The sequence below is a fragment of the Seriola dumerili genome, unplaced genomic scaffold, assembly GCF_002260705.1.
Source record: "Seriola dumerili isolate Sdu_G_001 unplaced genomic scaffold, Sdu_1.0 BDQW01000260.1, whole genome shotgun sequence".
NCBI lineage: Eukaryota > Metazoa > Chordata > Actinopteri > Carangiformes > Carangidae > Seriola > Seriola dumerili.
Genome location: NW_019174515.1, coordinates 785,283 through 802,515, shown reverse-complemented (window position 1 = coordinate 802,515; position 17,233 = coordinate 785,283).

Genomic DNA, 17,233 nt, shown 5'->3' with positions numbered 1-17,233 from the left:
CAATCATACAGGCATGCACCTGCTCCTCAGCATCTATTAGAGAGGTAACAGTAAATCTGGCCTTCCAGGACAAAGTAAATTTATACTTTTACTACCAAGTTAAGATTCTAACACACAAATTAGACCACTGGCTGCACACACACACACACACACACACACACACACACACACAGACACACACAGACACACACAGACATACACACACACAGTCATTCCTGCACAAGGCCTGATAATATGTCGTCCTATCAGAATCTGACTCTCTCCTGTGTCCTTTGAGGGGGGTCAGTGCTACACAGGGGGACATGAAACTTACAGCTCTCCCAAGGGTCATTCTTTGAACTCTGCAGCACCCCCCCCCGACACACACAACATGTCAGAAAGAATACGACAGTGAAAAAATGGTACAATTTATTTTATTATATACCCCAATTAAAACCTTAAAAATGGAGCTTTTAATGTGTGCCTTGAGAATTCACATTAATTAAACACAGAGGCAAAGCAGAGTGCACCTCTGAAAGTTGTCTTTTTGATAAAACCATATTTATTTAATTATTAGTCTGCAAAAGCAGGCTAAAATAAAATATAAATTTAGGATGGGGGGGGGGGCATTTTCTGATCCCCTCTAACCTCTAATCATTTTCATACAGTCCCTAAAGTGCATCTGTGATCTGGTGAATTCAGAGTGTGGTGAAATGAAACTGCTATTTATATTCCTGCAATCTCTTTGGAACCATTTTCAGACCCTCTTTACTTGAGTTCAGTGAAGGCGTCAAATGGAAACAGAGTTCAAATGAGAAAAAGTTTGTGAGCTGCAGTGGTTAAGAACCCACTTCGAAAAAACCATATGTACATTGAATCCCACCACAACCTTTTCGATGTTTTTTTTTCTCTTGTATTTTTGTGCCTCTCGGCTGTCACACAAAAATGGAATAGTTAGACATTTTGGGAAATGCATTTTCACTTTTTTGCTTAGAGTTACATCGGCAAGAATGTTCAAAATGAAACTGCAGCCAGAACACAAATAAAAGTATTTCCCAAAATGTCTAAAAATTCCTTTAATCTTAGTCCTTAGGGATTTTACTGTTCTTAATTCTATTTAGGGCATCAGCTGGCTGTTATGAGAGAAGAAACCATTCATGGCTGGTTCAAGCTGCCTTGATGACACGAAACCTTTACTTTAATGGAGTGTCCTGAAGCAAGACAAAGAACATGTCCTGTGGATGAACTTGACCTCTGACCTTTGTGTGGAGGCAGACAAGCAATGCTAAATTTCCTATGGAGACCAATAAAACCTCAGTTAGGAATATTTCTAGATATTCAGTTCAAAAGAATGTTTAAAAATGCAGGTTTTGTATCCAGCTCAGTGACCTTTCCCACAGGTATTGTCTTCCTTCCAACTTTCCTGTCATTCAACTCTGTTTACCATCTAAAAATGTAACACAATGAAACCAAATGCACCAAAGAGAGAGAAGCACGTAAAGTCACCAGAGAAAATCGGAGTCAACGAGGAGATGTTGACAGACAGAAGGCAAACACATGGGAAGGCACAGAGAGAGAAGATGGATATATTGAAAGTATGACAGAGACAGCAATAGATGAAGAGATGGGGGTGTGGACGGAGGAATAATACCAAGATAGTTTATTGTGCGTTATTGTGTGGATATGTGTGTGTGTGCTCATGTAAGTGTGTGTGTGTGCCACCGTTCGCTGAGTCCTCTTATTTGAGAGTGATTAGTCAAAGCCCTGAGTTTGACACAATGAGATCAACCCAGCTGAGGAGAAGGCATACATTACTGTTCTAGGCCATCACACACACACACACACACACACACGCGCACGCACATACACTCACACACACACAAGTACAATGAGACACACATAAAGGCATACACAGATAGAAGTACAGAGGGAGAGATGCAACAGTGACGCCAAAGCCCACGAGGGTATGCAGGTGTTTTGTCAATCACATACACACGCATGCAAAAACAAGTGTGCAGAGACACACACAGACTCTTGTTTTGTGGTTGTGTTTTTCAATATCTCTACTTCTCTGATATCTGGAGTCTCTGGTTTCCCGGCACCCTCAGCCTCTCTCTCTTCTTCTCTCTCACTTTTCCCTCTTTCCCTGCGTTTATCTGCTCATTTCCCCCGCTCCTTCTCCATAACCTCCTCCTCCTCCTGTTCCCCCACCGCCGACTCATTTCTGCGCACCCGCTCGGTTTCCTCCTTGTCGTTTACCTGCATAAGCTGCCTCCTCCAATCTCTTGTCATCCTTTTGTTTTCATCTGGGAGCAACATTTATCCTCTTCACCCTTCCTCTTTCTATCAACACTTTCTTCTCCTCCCTTTTCCAAACCCCTTGTCAACCCCCAGTCACATGCTCCCCCTCCTCCCCTTGCTGCCCAGTGGTTATCCAAGTCAGTTTACCTAACTGCTTGCCTTTCTGTATTACTCTGAGGAATGAAATAAGAATGAAATTTCTGCCCGTTCTTGTGTTTCCCTGCTGCTTTTTTTTTCTGTCCGGTTTTCCTTGCTTTCATGCCTGTCTCTCCCTGCCTGTCTCTGCCTCTCTCTTTTCTCTTATGTAAAGGTCACCATAGTGTGTTAAGTTCAAATTAAGTTCAAGCCCTGCAGAAGTAAGTGTACTGGGTGGTGTGTGCATTTTTACAATGATGTAAATGAACATTTGAAAGCTGTCAAAACATTTGACTACAAACAGTGTTATGCCCTTCATTTGTTCATTTAACAACCTTACTGTAGCTCAGCATTCATGTTCCCAGCTATCAACTCACATTGATGTCCTTTTACTTTAATGATTACCTACTTTTTATGCTTTAATTTCCTCTGTGATCTCAAATGGGTGAAAATCTGTTGAACAGGACACTTCCAAACAACTCCTCTTGGTGACAGAGGGAGTAGCGTAATGCATATTGAAATAAAGAAAAACAAAGACACATTATACCATAATAGCACAAGAGTGCATTGTGCTGGCTACACAAGGTCAAGAAGTTTCTTTGAGGGATCAACAACATCAACAATATCAATCATTTGATTAGAGTAAGGGTGTAGGTTTGCATATGAACAGTGGGGACATGTCCCTACCAATATTTTGGGAGGACAGAATTTCCCTACCAATGTGGTAATGTGAGATGTAAAGACAATGACAATGTAATGTGAGTGAACTCTGTTTGGAGTGAAGTTAGATTATTCCAATATACCCTCCAAGAGGCTATGTCTCCAAGAAAACTGATTTAGTTATGCTAGCATTTGATTGACTGAAAGGGCGGGGGCTAACTGAAGGCTCACATCATACTCAAATATCACAGCAGTACCTAAATTCACCAGAAAAATGTCAACTGATGTTGTTTAACCATGTTAGCTAGCATTAAATAGCAAGCTAACCCTGCGTTTTGAAAGCTGGGCCCTTGAGGTCTTTGTGGAGTTTGCATGTTCTCCCTGTGCCTACGTGTTTTCTCTCCAAGTACTCCGGCTTCCGCCCGCAGCCCTTACTATACTTTGACGTTTTTTTTTACATTTTTATGCCTATTATAGTATGACATTTTTTAATCTTTTTAATGCCTTACTATAGTAAAACTTTTTTTGACATTTTGATGTCTTAATATACTATGGCATTTTTTTTTAATGTTTTTAGGCCATACTATACTATGACGTTTTTTGACATTTTTAATTCCTTATTATACCATGACTGTTAAGTGCCTCTGTGTGTTGGTATGCCCTGCTCTGCCCTCTCCTCTTCTCCAGCACGTGATGTGGCATGGCTGTACCTGTTCCCCAATCAGGAACTGGGGCTTTAAATGCTGTAGGAGGAGGCCTGGTCGGTGCAATTGTGCGCCATTCGTGCCAGAGAGAGAGCTGCGTGGGGCTGTAATTGTCGTTACGTCGATAGTGATATTCTTCCTGTTGTGTGGTTATTGTTAGTTTGTGTTTACCCAGTGCTCTACTGCCTTTTTTCATTGTAGTTCTCGGATTGTGAATAAAATTCCTTATTTATTACTGGAATCTGGTTTCCTGTTTTGTTTCTGTTTTGCCTGGTTCTTTATTTTTCATTGTTACTTCCCTTTTCCCCCTAGACTCTTTCTGGGAACGTAACAATTACATTTCTATCGTTTTTACGCCTTACTATCTTTTATGCATTTATATTCCTTACTATACTTTGATCGTTTCATATCTTGCTCCACCTTGACAGAAGGTTAGTCATGGAGTTGCATGGGTTAGAACTGATGCCTAACACTGTGAAGGTTATGGGTTTGAATCCCAGTTTGAGTCCCAGCATTTTTATGCCTTACTATACTAGGACTTTTCATGCCTTACTGTCCTATGATGTTTTTTTATGTCTTATTATAGTATGACATTTTTTGACATTTTTATTCCTTACTATACTGTGATGTTTTTTGACTTTTTTATGCCTTACTATACTATGATATTTCATGACTTACTGTGTTATGATTTTTATATGATGGCGTTTTTTGACTTCTTTATCTATCACCAAAGTATGGTGTTTTTTGACGTTTTTATGCCTTATAATACTATGGCGATTTTTTGACCTTTTTATGCCTTATTACACTATGGCGTTTTTTGATATTTTTATACTCTAATCTGCCATGAAGTTTTTTGACATTTTTATGCCTTACTATACTATGATGTTTTTTTTGACATTTTTATGCCTTATTATACTATGACATTTCATGCCTTACTGTCCTATGATTTTTTTTGACGTGTTTATGCCTTACTATACTATGGTGTTTTTTGACTTTTTTATGCCTTAATATAGTATGGCGTTTTTTCACATTTTTATGCCTTATTATAAGTATGATGTTTAATGCCTTACTGTACTATGACGTCTCTCTGTGCACTTTCATATCATTTACCATACTTTACTAATTTTAGTCCTACTCCATGGCTGTATATATTAGGTCATGATGGTGCAGTGGTTAAACCTCTTGCCTCTCACTCTGAAGGTCAAAGGTTTAAGCCCTAATCATCAACCACACTGTAACTTTTTCGAAATTGTTAATCACTTGTGCCATTTGACATTTTCATGCCTTATTATATTATGACGTTGTATTAAGTCTTAATTTCTTAGTGTATGATGACGTTTTTTTTACATTTATATGCCTTATTACACTATGACGTTTTTTGACATTTTTATGCCTTATCATAGTATGGCTTTTTTTATGTTTTCATGACTTACTAGCCATGAAATTTAATGTGTTATTATACTATGAGGTTTTTTGATATTTTTATACCCTAATCTACCATGAAGTTTTTTGACATTTTTATGCCATACTATACTATGACGCTTTTTGACATTTTTCTGACCTTACTATACTATGACATTTTTTGACATTTTTTTGCTTTATTACATTATTATGTTCTTTGAAGTTTTTATGACTTACTATGGTATGAAATTTTATGCCTTATTATACTATGGCGTTTTTTAAAATATTTTCATGCCCTAATCTGCCATGAAGTTTTTTGACATTTTTATGCATTGCTATACTATGATGTTTTTTTTTGACATTTTTATGTTTTATTATACTATGACGTTTTTTGAAGTTTTTATGCTTTACTATAGTATGGCGATTTTTGACTTTTTTTATGCCTTATCTTAATATGACGTTTTTTTTTAAGTTTTAATGACTTACTATGCCATGAAATTTAATGCGTTATTATAATATGAGGTTTTTTGATATTTTTATACCCTAATCTACAATGACGTTTTTTGACCTTTTTCTGCCTTACTATACTATGGCGTTTTTTTGCCGTTTTTATGCCTTATAATACTATGGCATTTTTTGATGTTTTTATGACTTACTATGGTATGAAATTTTATGCCTTATTATACTATGGTGTTTTTTGATATTTTTATACTCTAATCTACAATGAAGTTTTTTAACAGTTTTATGCCTTACTATACTATGATGTTTTTTTGACATTTTTATGCCTTATAATACTATGGTGTTTTTTTGACATTTTTATGCCTTATTACACTATGACGTTTTTTTTACATTTGTATGCCTTATACTACTATGGCGTTTTTTTGACATTTTTATGCCTTACTATACTATGACGTTTTTGCCGTTTTTAGGCCTTATCATAGTATGGCTTTTTTTATGTTTTAATGACTTACTATGCCATGAAATTTAATGTGTTATTATACTATGAGGTTTTTTGATATTTTTATACCCTAATCTACAATGACGTTTTCTGCCCTTTTTCTGCCTTACTATACTATGACGTTTTTGCCGTTTTTAGGCCTTATCATAGTATGGCTTTTTTTATGTTTTAATGACTTACTATGCCATGAAATTTAATGTGTTATTATACTATGAGGTTTTTTGATATTTTTATACCCTAATCTACAATGACGTTTTCTGCCCTTTTTCTGCCTTACTATACTATGACGTTTTTGCCGTTTTTAGGCCTTATCATAGTATGGCTTTTTTTATGTTTTAATGACTTACTATGCCATGAAATTTAATGTGTTATTATACTATGAGGTTTTTTGATATTTTTATACCCTAATCTACAATGACGTTTTCTGCCCTTTTTCTGCCTTACTATACTATGACGTTTTTGCCGTTTTTAGGCCTTATCATAGTATGGCTTTTTTTATGTTTTAATGACTTACTATGCCATGAAATTTAATGTGTTATTATACTATGAGGTTTTTTGATATTTTTATACCCTAATCTACAATGACGTTTTCTGCCCTTTTTCTGCCTTACTATACTATGACGTTTTTGCCGTTTTTAGGCCTTATCATAGTATGGCTTTTTTTATGTTTTAATGACTTACTATGCCATGAAATTTAATGTGTTATTATACTATGAGGTTTTTTGATATTTTTATACCCTAATCTACAATGACGTTTTCTGCCCTTTTTCTGCCTTACTATACTATGACGTTTTTGCCGTTTTTAGGCCTTATCATAGTATGGCTTTTTTTATGTTTTAATGACTTACTATGCCATGAAATTTAATGTGTTATTATACTATGAGGTTTTTTGATATTTTTATACCCTAATCTACAATGACGTTTTCTGCCCTTTTTCTGCCTTACTATACTATGACGTTTTTGCCGTTTTTAGGCCTTATCATAGTATGGCTTTTTTTATGTTTTAATGACTTACTATGCCATGAAATTTAATGTGTTATTATACTATGAGGTTTTTTGATATTTTAATACCCTAATCTACAATGACGTCTTTTGACCTTTTTCTGCCTTACTATAGTATGGCGTTTTTTGCCGTTTTTATGCCTTATCATAGTATGGCTTTTTTTATGTTATAATGACTTACTATGCCATGAAATTTAATGTGTTATTATAATATGAGGTTTCTTGATGTTTTTATACCCTAATCTACCATGATGTTTTTTAACATTTTTCTGCCATACTATACTATGGCTTTTTTTGACGTTTTTATGCCTTATAATTCTATGGCGTTTTTTGATATTTTTATGACTTCCTATGGTATGAAATTTTATGCCTCATTATACTATGGCGTTTTTTGATATTTTTATAACCTAATCTACCCTGATGTTTTTTGACATTTTTATGCCTTATTACAATATGACTTTTTTTGACATTTTTATGCCTTATTATAGTAATGCTTTTTTTTATGTTTTAATGACTTACTATGCCATGAAATTTAATGTGTTATTATACTATGAGGTTTCTTGATATTTTTATACCCTTATCTACAATGACGTTTTTTGACCTTTTTCTGCCTTACTATACTATGGCGTTTTATGTCATTTTTATGCCTTATAATACTATGGCATTTTTTGATATTTTTATGACTTACTATGGTATGAAATTTTATGCTTTATTATACTATGGCGTTTTTTTGATATTTTTATACCCTTATCTACAATGACGTTTTTTGACATTTTTATGCCTTACTATACTATGGCGTTTCTTGCCGTTTTTATGCCTTATAATACTATGGCATTTTTTGATGTTTTAATGACTTACTATGGTATGAAATTTTATGCCTTGTTATACTATGGCGTTTTTTGATATTTTTATACTCTAATCAACCATGAAGTTTTTTGACATTTTTATGCCTTACTATACTATGACATTTCATGCCTTAATGTCCTATGACGTCTCCTGTGCACTTTCATATCATTTACCATACTTTCCTAATTTTAGTCCTACTCCATGACTGTATCTATTAAGTCATGATGGTGAAGTGGTTAAACCTCTTGCCTCTCATTCTGAAGGTCAAGGGTTCAAGCCCCAGACATCAACAATACTTTGACTTTTTTGAAATTGTTCATCACTTATGCCATTTGACATTTTCATACCTTACTATATTATGACGTTGTATTAAGTCTTAATTTCTTAGTGTATGATCACGTTTTTTTTACATTTTTATGCCTTATCACACTATGAAGTTTTTTGACATTTTTATGCCTTATCATAGTATGGCTTTTTTTTATGTTTTTATGACTTATTATGGTATGAAATTTTATGCCTTATTATACTATTGCGTTTTTTTGATATTTTTATACTCTAATCTACCATGAAGTTTTTTAACATTTTTATGCCTTACTATACTATGATGTTTTTTTTGACATTTTTATGCCTTACTATACTAAGGCGTTTTTTGTCGTTTTCATGCCTTATAATACTATGGCATTTTTTGATGTTTTTATGACTTACTATGGTATGAAATTTTATGCCTTATTATACTATGGCGTTTTTTTGATATTTTTATACTCTAATCTACAATGAAGTTTTTTAACATTTTTATGCCTTACTATACTATGATGTTTTTTTTGACATTTTTATGCCTTATTACACTATGACGTTTTTTTGACATTTTCATGCCTTATCATAGTATGGCTATTTTTTATATTTTAATGACTTACTATGCCATGAAATTTAATGTGTTATTATAATATGAGGTTTTTTGATATTTTTATACCCTAATCTACAATGACGTTTTTTGACCTTTTTCTGCCTTACTATCCTATGGCTTTTTTTGTTGTTTTTATGCCTTATAATACTATGGCATTTTTTGATGTTTTTATGACTTACTATGGTATGAAATTCTATGCCTTGTTATACTATGGCGTTTTTTGATATTTTTATACTCTAATCTACCATGACGTTTTTTGACATTTTTATGCCTTACTATACTATGACATTTCATGCCTTAATGTCCTATGACGTCTTCTGTGCACTTTCATGTCATTTACCATACTTTCCTAATTTTAGTCCAACTCCATGACTGTATCTATTAAGTCATGATGGTGCAGTGGTTAAACCTCTTGTCTCTCACTCTGAAGGTCAAGGGTTCAAGCCCCAGTCATCATCAATATTTTGACTTTTTTGAAATTGTTCATCACTTATGCCATTTGACATTTTCATACCTTATTACATTATGACGTTGTATTAAGTCTTAATTTCTTAGTGTATGATGACGTTTTTTTTACATTTGTATGCCTTATCACACTATGAAGTTTTTTGACATTTTTATGCCTTATCATAGATGGCTTTTTTTTATGTTTTTATGACTTATTATGGTATGAAATTTTATTCCTTATTATACTTTGGCGTTTTTTTGATATTTTTATACCCTAATCTACAATGACGTTTTTTGACATTTTTCTGCCTTACTATACTATGATGTTTTTTTTTACATTTTTATGCCTTATCATAGTATGGCTTTTTTTATTTTTTAATGACTTACTATGACATGAAATTTTATGCCTTATTATACTATGAGGTTTTTTGATATTTTATACCCTAATCTACAATGACGTTTTTTGACATTTTTATGCCTTATTATACTATGGCGTATTTTGATATTTTTATACCCTAATCTACCATGAAGTTTTTTGACATTCTTATGCCTTATCATAGTATGGCCTTACTATGGTATGAAATTTTCTGCCTTATTATACTATGGCGTATTTTGATATTTTTATACCCTAATCTACCATGAAGTTTTTTGACATTCTTATGCCTTATCATAGTATGGCCTTACTATGGTATGAAATTTTCTGCCTTATTATACTATGGCGTATTTTGATATTTTTATACCCTAATCTACCATGAAGTTTTTTGACATTCTTATGCCTTATCATAGTATGGCCTTACTATGGTATGAAATTTTCTGCCTTATTATACTATGGCGTATTTTGATATTTTTATACCCTAATCTACCATGAAGTTTTTTGACATTCTTATGCCTTATCATAGTATGGCCTTACTATGGTATGAAATTTTCTGCCTTATTATACTATGGCGTATTTTGATATTTTTATACCCTAATCTACCATGAAGTTTTTTGACATTCTTATGCCTTATCATAGTATGGCCTTACTATGGTATGAAATTTTCTGCCTTATTATACTATGGCGTATTTTGATATTTTTATACCCTAATCTACCATGAAGTTTTTTGACATTCTTATGCCTTATCATAGTATGGCCTTACTATGGTATGAAATTTTCTGCCTTATTATACTATGGCGTATTTTGATATTTTTATACCCTAATCTACCATGAAGTTTTTTGACATTCTTATGCCTTATCATAGTATGGCCTTACTATGGTATGAAATTTTCTGCCTTATTATACTATGGCGTATTTTGATATTTTTATACCCTAATCTACCATGAAGTTTTTTGACATTCTTATGCCTTATCATAGTATGGCCTTACTATGGTATGAAATTTTCTGCCTTATTATACTATGGCGTATTTTGATATTTTTATACCCTAATCTACCATGAAGTTTTTTGACATTCTTATGCCTTATCATAGTATGGCCTTACTATGGTATGAAATTTTCTGCCTTATTATACTATGGCGTATTTTGATATTTTTATACCCTAATCTACCATGAAGTTTTTTGACATTCTTATGCCTTATCATAGTATGGCCTTACTATGGTATGAAATTTTCTGCCTTATTATACTATGGCGTATTTTGATATTTTTATACCCTAATCTACCATGAAGTTTTTTGACATTCTTATGCCTTATCATAGTATGGCCTTACTATGGTATGAAATTTTCTGCCTTATTATACTATGGCGTATTTTGATATTTTTATACCCTAATCTACCATGAAGTTTTTTGACATTCTTATGCCTTATCATAGTATGGCCTTACTATGGTATGAAATTTTCTGCCTTATTATACTATGGCGTATTTTGATATTTTTATACCCTAATCTACCATGAAGTTTTTTGACATTCTTATGCCTTATCATAGTATGGCCTTACTATGGTATGAAATTTTCTGCCTTATTATACTATGGCGTATTTTGATATTTTTATACCCTAATCTACCATGAAGTTTTTTGACATTCTTATGCCTTATCATAGTATGGCCTTACTATGGTATGAAATTTTCTGCCTTATTATACTATGGCGTATTTTGATATTTTTATACCCTAATCTACCATGAAGTTTTTTGACATTCTTATGCCTTATCATAGTATGGCCTTACTATGGTATGAAATTTTCTGCCTTATTATACTATGGCGTATTTTGATATTTTTATACCCTAATCTACCATGAAGTTTTTTGACATTCTTATGCCTTATCATAGTATGGCCTTACTATGGTATGAAATTTTCTGCCTTATTATACTATGGCGTATTTTGATATTTTTATACCCTAATCTACCATGAAGTTTTTTGACATTCTTATGCCTTATCATAGTATGGCCTTACTATGGTATGAAATTTTCTGCCTTATTATACTATGGCGTATTTTGATATTTTTATACCCTAATCTACCATGAAGTTTTTTGACATTCTTATGCCTTATCATAGTATGGCCTTACTATGGTATGAAATTTTCTGCCTTATTATACTATGGCGTATTTTGATATTTTTATACCCTAATCTACCATGAAGTTTTTTGACATTCTTATGCCTTATCATAGTATGGCCTTACTATGGTATGAAATTTTCTGCCTTATTATACTATGGCGTATTTTGATATTTTTATACCCTAATCTACCATGAAGTTTTTTGACATTTTTATGCCTCATTATACTATGATGTTTTTTGACATTTTTTGGCTTTATTTAACTATTATGTTCTTTGAAGTTTTTATGACTTACTATGCCATGAAATTTAATGCGTTATTATACTATGACGTTTTTTGACATTTCATGCCTTACTATACTATGGTGTTCTTTGACTTTTTTATGCCTCAGTAGGCTATAGTATGTCATTTTTTGACGTTTTTATGCTTTACTTTAATATGCCACTACATGCCCTACTGTCCTATGACGTTTTTTGACGTATTCATGCCTTACTACACTATGACAGTTTTTGACATTTTTATGCCTTATTATACTATTATATTTTTTAATGTTTTTATGCCTTATTACACTATGACATTTCATGCCTTACTGTCCTATGATTTTTTGTGACGTGTCAATACCATATTATACAGTGACGTTTTTTGACATTTTTATTACCTACTATAGTATAAGGAATTTTGACTTTTTTATGCCTTACTATACTATGGTGTTTTTTGACGTGTCAATGACATACTATATTATGGCGTTTTTTGACATTTTATTACTTACTATAGTATGGCGATTTTTGACTTATTTATGCCTTACTATACTATGAAGTACTATGCCTTATTGTAGCATGCCATGTTTTGACATTTTTATGCCCAACTATACTGTCACGTTTTTTGATATTTTTATGCTTTATTATACTATTATGTTTTTTGAAGTTTTTATGCCTTATTATACTATGACATTTCATGCCTTACTTTCCTATGATTTTTTTTGACGTTTTTATTACTTACTATAGTATGGCAATTTTTGACTTTTTTTTGTCTTACTATACTATGGCGATTTTTTTACGCTTTTATACTTTACTCTACTATTCCACTACATGCCTCACTGTCCTATGACGTTTTTTGAAGTATTTATGCCTTACTATAGTGTGGCGATTTTTGACTTTTTTATGCCTTACTATACTATGGCGTTTTTTGATGTTTTTTTGATTTACTATGCTATGAATTTTATGCCTTATTATACTATGACGTTTTTTGATATTTTTATACCCCAATCTACCATGATGTTTTTTGACATTTTTCTGCCTTACTATATTATGTCGTTTTTTTTCCATTTTTATGCCTTTCTATACTATGAAATTTCATGCCTTACTGTCCTATTATGTTTTTTGACCTTTTTATGCCTTATTATAGTATGACGTTTTTTTGATGTTTTAATGCTTTACTATATATTGTATGGAGTTTTCTGAAATTTTTATTCCTTACCATACTATGAAATTTCATGCCTTACTGTCCTATGACGTTTTTTGATTTTTTTATGCCTTAATATAGTATGGCGTTTCATTGCGTTTTCATGCCTTACTATACTATGGCATTTTTTGATGTTTTTATGCCTTACTATACTATGAAGTTTTATGCCTTAATATACTATGATGTTTTTTGACATTTTTAAACCCCAATATACTATGACGTTTTTTGATATTTTTATGCCTTATTATACTGTGACATTTTTCGCTATTTTTATGCCTTAATATACTATGACGTTTCATACCTTACTGTCTTATGACGTTTTATGACACTTTTATGCCTTACTACACTATAGCGTTTTCTGGTGTTTTTATGCCTTACTATACTGTACTATGACGTTTCTGGAGTTTACTCCTCACTATAGTATAACATTCCATGTCTTCCTATCATCTCACATTTTTGACGTTTTTATGCCTATCAATACTATGACATTTTTTATATTTTGGCCTAATTATACTATGACGTTTTATGCCTTACTATAATATGACATTGTATGCCTTATTATACTATGACATTTTCTCATGTTTTTGTGCCTTACTATAATTTGATCTTTTTATGCCTAACTCCACTTTAATAAACCATGTGGTTGAAGCCATTAAAAAGCCAATCTCTTTGTTACGGATGGGTGGCGGGTTTTTGCATCCCTACCAATTTTGATACCTAACCTACACACTTGGATTAAAAAAATTGATTTATGGTCAGAAACCAAATTGAAATTGATAGAAAATATATATATGACTCAAACAATGACCCTAGATGTGTCTATGTGATGCATGTGATGCTGTGAAATGTGTGCATGTGTGTATATGTCTCAGTGCCACAGAAGGATGTATAGATTTTAGCTGCCTCACTGCCTAAGTGGGACACTGAAAATAGCTCCTCGGGCCTCACATCAAAGACAGTCTTCTGTAAATTACCATGTGAGTGTTTGTCTGGTTCTGAGCTTGTTCATGCATAGTTGTGTGTTGGCTTTTTTACAGTACACACCTATGATTGTGCGTGGGAGCATGTGTGTATTAATGCCAGTCCACCTGATATTATTTTGCGTCAGGTGTTCCTCACTATATCATATCACTCCAGTCTTGCTGAAGTAATGCCCGAGTGTTTAACGTGCAGAAGCTACTTCATTGGACAGAAATGAGGTGGAGAAGCTAACCAATTGCCTGAATAGCATAAAGTCACAGAAAAGCTACAGCAGCACTGCAGCAAGCATGGGAGAAAAGGAGAAATGAGAACAATCTTTATTATTTATAGCTTTGGCCTGAGGTGTAGCTGCACAGGGAGTGAGGGTTACATATAGTACACACAGTCACACCTGGGAGAGGCCCTGTGTGGTCACACTTTTCTCCTGTAGGTTACATAGCAAAGCCAGTGGAGCAGTCAGTCCCTTACTGCAACAGCAGCAGAGAAAAGTGACCCTTGAGCAGCATACATTTTTCTCATTGGCCCACGAATTCAACCTGCTTTTGAACCTTTGAGGTGAGAGTTTCTTTCTCTAAACATCAGACCGTTGCAATGCTTTGCATTGACATCTACACTAATTTTTGCAGTGGATCAATTAACATCAAAGGCCATAATACAGTTTTAATAGTCTCTTAAATTTAAATTCACAGTCTATTCGTGTTCTGCAGATTTGCCTGAAGGTCCAGTTTTTGGACATTTTTAATTTTGGTTTTAATCAACAGATTTTTTTTTCAAAAGCTTTTGTTTTGTATCCTGTTAACATCCTGGTACATAATTCAAGGAGACAAATCCATAGTATAAACTTTACATACAGGCAGGAACATAGCTAAGGTGGAGGAAAACATTAAAACTTTTTTTCTGAATTAATTTACTCTAAATGAAATCTATAGATTCCATCCATCTGCGGAGCTTCTCCCACTCCACATTTCTGAACATCTTATTTTCATAGAATAACTATAAAGAGCCTAAGACAGATTCTATTGTCAGAAACTATTTGTATACTATTAGGATTTGTCCACTTGCGCTACCAGCACAGCAGGACAAAAAGCCTGGCTCTTTTGTTCAGCCCACCTCCAAAAAATCACACTGATTTATGTCCTCTATTGCGTGCTTGACTACTCCAACCCACTGTTTTTGCGTGTGTGTGACTGAATCAGACAATATGTGTGGAAAAGTTTTAGCTCTGCCATCAGTGGAAGCTTAGAAAAAAGGGCAAAATATAAGAAATGAAAAAATAAATAAAAACAAAGTCAGAGTTCATAGGCTCAGGGCTTGTGTGCATTATGTGAAAGTAATGTGTGTGTGTGTGTGTGTGTGTGTAAAATTAGTGATGTAGAATATACACAATGTACACGAGTTCTCAAAGTATGCATGACTAAGCAGCGGGTTCAACCACTCTGCCTCAAATGCACTGACTGCCGTGAGTTTATTTCTCTGTTTCTATAACATTTTGTTTCTTTTTAGTCACACACATTTGGACACATTAGTGCATGCAAATTTATATTGTAGTTGAAGATTTTGGTTGTCGTGTTTCCTAATGAATGCGAACTTGTAAGTGATGACATTTTCTTCTTACTGACATTTCTCTGTTTTTGTCAGTTAAAGAAAAATGTCAGTTATCTTTCTATCACGTGCAGTTGAAATAAACTGATGTAGGGAGGGAAAACGACTTGGGATGCTGGAAAATTTGAGGCAAGCCCATTAAAAGCTGAAAGAGTAGACAGAGGACAAAGTGATGGACCAAAATAATTTAATGACCAAAGTGGAAGAAAAAATCTTAAAGTTGATTAGTGTAGAAATGAAGTGAGATAGAAATAAAGACAGAGAAACTGTGCACAAAGAGGAAATAGAAACAATCCACATATCACGGACACACACACACACACTGTACAGCTGTGTTGATGTCGGCTCTGTGAGCTGTGTGATATCCAGACTTGCCCACAAGGCCCGGTGCATCCTGGGACATATGCAGAGGCGGAGACATGAGATGGGGGCGCTTCTGGTTTGACCAGGGCTCTGCTGCATTTTACTCAAGTATAAAAAAGAATCACCATGGTCGTGTGAAATCCTCATCAAGCCACATTTAAACACATTTAATTCACACGTAAGAACAGATTTCATTGTAAATTGGCCTGTGAACAATTTAACAGTAGATTTAATATTTTTTATCCCATATTTGACTTTTTTATTCCCTTTGGTACAAACAAATGTCCTGAACGTTTTAAATCTTTTATAGTCAGACTCACTTAATACATGTATTTGTAGAATTTTTTTATAGGCTTGATGCAAAGTCGTAACCTTGGTTTTTGATTTGATGAGCTTTTTTCTTTTTTTTCCAATTATGACTGTAAGAACGAACAAATTTGTTTTAAAGTTTACCATTACATACAACTCAAGCTGTGCATTCATTATGCAATAAAGTTATGAAATTTCACAACATAAATTGTGGATCTTTGCCTGAAAATACTCTGAAAACCCAATTAAGGATTTAAAAAACATGCTCAAACATATTTTGTATAAATGCACCTTTAGAGTTTTAATGTACAGTGATGTGTCATGAGTCTCTTCCAATCCAGATTCAAAACCAGGTCTTTGACTACATCTTTGAGGTTCCTACGACATTAGCATTAGCATCTCACCGTGCTCATATTTCCATACTGTCAGTAACTGATGCTGCTATTTTTACTAAATCTAGCTCTGAATTAACCTCAGTGAAGACAACGGTTGTGTTCAAGGGCATTTCCAGTGGTAAAGAAGTTCTTGCATTTTTCACATTGTGCTTGAATTAGCAATGTTGCATATTTTCCTGAATGAAGCCCACTGTCTTTGAGGTGTTTTCATCAAAGAAGGAATACAATAAATTCTTAAAAATAAAAGCTGGTATTTGAATGATGGCCAAGTCTCAAGTTAAAGCTGGAGGGGTGCCCAGCACAAAC